This window comes from Dendrobium catenatum, unplaced genomic scaffold, assembly GCF_001605985.2.
Source record: "Dendrobium catenatum unplaced genomic scaffold, ASM160598v2 fragScaff_scaffold_621, whole genome shotgun sequence".
Classification (NCBI taxonomy): Eukaryota; Viridiplantae; Streptophyta; class Magnoliopsida; order Asparagales; family Orchidaceae; genus Dendrobium; species Dendrobium catenatum.
Window position 1 is genome coordinate 22,252,743 of NW_021319083.1, and position 3,594 is coordinate 22,256,336.

The window sequence follows — 3,594 nt, forward strand, 5'->3', positions numbered from 1 at the left end:
TGCTGGTGAGTAAGGAAACTGTCAAATCGGGCTAAATCCTCAACGCGGTGCTGTTCGTAGCGGGTAATATCCTCAAAGTGTTGCTACTCCTGTGCAGCAACATAGGCGTCAAATCGAGTCTCCCAACGATCAAACCTCTCAATCAACTAATCAACCGGAGAGTGCTGGTGGAGAGGGACAGGATCAGAAATGGGAGCGGGAGTGGGAGCCTCCTCCTCTCTAGCCCCTTGAGGTTCTTCAGGGTTGAGACGAGTACTGTGAAGGGTGCTAAAGGAATTGTTTCAGTAGAAGGGAGTTGGGAGGTTTGGAAGAATAGAATACTGAAGTTGGTATTTGGTTTCAAGGACATATGCTATGATGTGTCCTAAGGCTAGATTGGGTTTCCTTTTGTGGCCTGGATCACGGATTATGGTTAAGTGATCAATGTATCGGAAAATTAGGTCCGCAGTATTAAATTTCCTATGAGCCATGATGTAGAAAGTAGTGAGTGAAAGTAAAGGGGTGATGTGGATTCGGTCGCCGGCTTTTGGAATTACGGATGTGCGAAGGGCATGTTGGATTGTCCTAGCATCTTTGATTAAAGAGCTAGTCTCTCCAATATGGTAAGGTACATTGGTCTGGCGAAGGAAATGATTTGCCATGGACTAGTCAAGATTAGGGTTTGTGGTGATTAAGTGCAGCTTATCCCCGGTGGTGGATAGCTGTAAAAGATCAACACAATCCTGATATGTGATTTCGACAGGGCGTCGATTCACATAGGAGGTCAGGGCTTTGAAGGTAGAGTTGATGCAAAGGTTTACGAAAAACTCTCGAAGAAACTCTGAATTGAAAGGGAAAGTAAGAAACAGAATGAAGCAAAGGGAGGTGTGGGCGAAAAGATCCATTACCGGGTAAGAGATGTGGGCAGGATTGATGATTCTTGAGGAAGTTATCCCACATTCTTTGTAACGATGGTAAGCGGCTTCATCTTCTGCTTCCCTGAGATGAGGGTCAATTCTTGCCCTCGAAGAACTCCCAGAAGTTTGTCGGACGCGTTTCCCACCAGCCATAGAGAGGACTAAGCAAAAACACAAGAGGAGAAAGGATGAAGAGTGAAGAAACATGGCTGGAACGGCCTGAATTTAAAGAAACGGCCATATTGTCCTGGCCGATCGCAGAATCATCTAGGCCGATATGGTTCAATAATTACGTACAGGCCGATTGGTCAAAAAGGCGGTCAGTTCTTTCGGGCCGATCAGATATCGACCAGGCTGATTAGACACAGGCGATCATCCCGAGGAGTCAATCCGGACGACCGTTGAAAAAGCAGATCGTCCGGGCCGATTAGGTGTATTGTCCAGGACGATGCACAATAATTGATCGTACCAGTCAAAGTTAAAACATTTAAAATTCTTGCCACGTGTATCGTCTAAGACGAACAGTGGATCGGCCCGGCCGATTGTCCAATAATGGATCGTCCGGGGCCGAATTTAAAGATAAAAATATATTGACACATGGATCGTCTAGGACGATCCAGTGTATCGGCCAGGACGATGCACATAACATGCATCGACCAGACAAAATATTCCATCGGCCAGGACTATCACCATGAGTTAGATCAAATCGTCCAGGACGATATAGTATCGTCCAGGACGATGAGTTACATTAAGCACAGAAAAGTTCAGCAGATGGATTTTGAAGAGAATTTGTCCTATCGTCCAGGACGATAAAAATATCGGCTAGGACAATGTGACAAGGAATTAAAAACAAAGAAAAGATGGTGATGATCAAGACCCTCAAAAATAAATCAAAAGAAAAAACACTCAAAACACAGAAAAAGAAAAACAAAAAGAACAACATTAAAAAAAATGAATATTTTTGGATTTTAATTTTTCTATTTTTTTTTAATTTAAAGAGGCATCATATGATAATTCTTTTCAAAAAGTTAAAATTTTAGAGTTCCAAGATATCAAAAGTTTAACAAATTCCAATCAGAAGAGGGTAGACCATCTGATTCTGTTAACCCTAGATCGGACATCTTTCAGGGTACAAAAATTCTTTGAAAATAAAAATCTAACTCAGAATAACTAAATAGGATAAAAAGATCCATTCAAGACTTGTTTACAAATAAAATAACTCATAAATAATAAACCAAAGTAATTTTTCTCAATCATGGAAATTGAAATCAAGTCTTTGAAAGTATCACATAATCAATGAGTTTTCTAAGTTTTAAGAGTTTTACCAAAGAGAGGATAGCTTGCATTTAGTGGGCTTATTTTATGCCTCTTATCATTTTGATTGGCTCTTTTGAGCATCTTTTGATTTGAATACACTTTTGTGTATATGGCTTTCTTTTCAATTTTGGCTTCATTGGCCTCATTCCTTTTTAACTATTACAAGCTAAGAACTCTTTTAATATACCCTTAAAAAAAAAACTTAGTTGTGAGTATATCCTCCAAATATTAGAGAATAGGAGCTCTCTCTCTAACATAGTGAAGAGCAATCCACAACACAAAATCAAAATCATGTGATAAATGAAATGGCAAGATTTCAAAAGCTTGAATGATATCCATGAACTTTGGCTATTATGCATAAGATAAATTAATGTAGCAAGATAAGAAAAAGATCTTAAATGAAAGGCCATTGGTTAAACTGAGTTTGGATTTTTGTTTAGAGAATAAAATTATACCACTAAACAAAGTCAGAAGGAGGGAAAACATCAACAGTTTACTCCCTTTAACAAATTTAGAAAAAGCTAAACACTAACTCTAAAATTCCAAAATCTAAATGCTTGAAAAGATTCATCATATGAAAGTCCAAATTTAAAGAGCAACGCAAAAATAGAACACATAAAAACAAACAAAAAGAATGAATACAACGCAAACTAGACTACCACCAAGTAAGCACAAAAACTAGCACAAAAATAAAATAAAAAGAAACACAAAAACTTAACATTTCAAGCACGTGATAAAGCAGCAAGTTTAAGCAATTTTGAGCTGCAAGTCTCCTTTTGTCCAATTATCCTATGCTCTCACGAGGACTTTGGTGAAATCACACCTGCAAAACTCAACATCAGTCAGATTTAGGAACCCAAACAGGTTTGGGATCCCTCTTAGGAAAAGTAGAATACAATGCAGGTATGGTATGCTGTGTTGGGATCCTTCTTAGAAAAAGTAGAATACAATGCAGGTATGGTATGCTGTGAATAATGCATCTTAGGTCTCCACACCCAATGTGTACTATGGTGAACGGTGCAAGTGTGTGAGATGTGTCCTAGCATGCCACCTGAGAAGCATCTAATTCCAGGAAAAGGGTTTCTTAAATGGTTTGAATTATAATGCCTCTTCCTAGGTTCTGGCTTAAGATTAAAAGTGGAAGTCATCCGATTTTTCTTATATTTATCAAAATCATTTTGAATCCTCAAGTTAGTTCTTTTTAATGCATCATTCTCCATCCCCAAATTTTTCTCAATCTCTTTAGATTTCTTAAGATCAACCTTAAGTGAGGTGTATGAAGCTCTTAATGCATTGTGTTCATCAACTAATTTCAAATGCTTTTTGTTCAACTCATCAAATTCATCAAGAAGAGCCATGTGATTAGAATCAATTGTTGCAT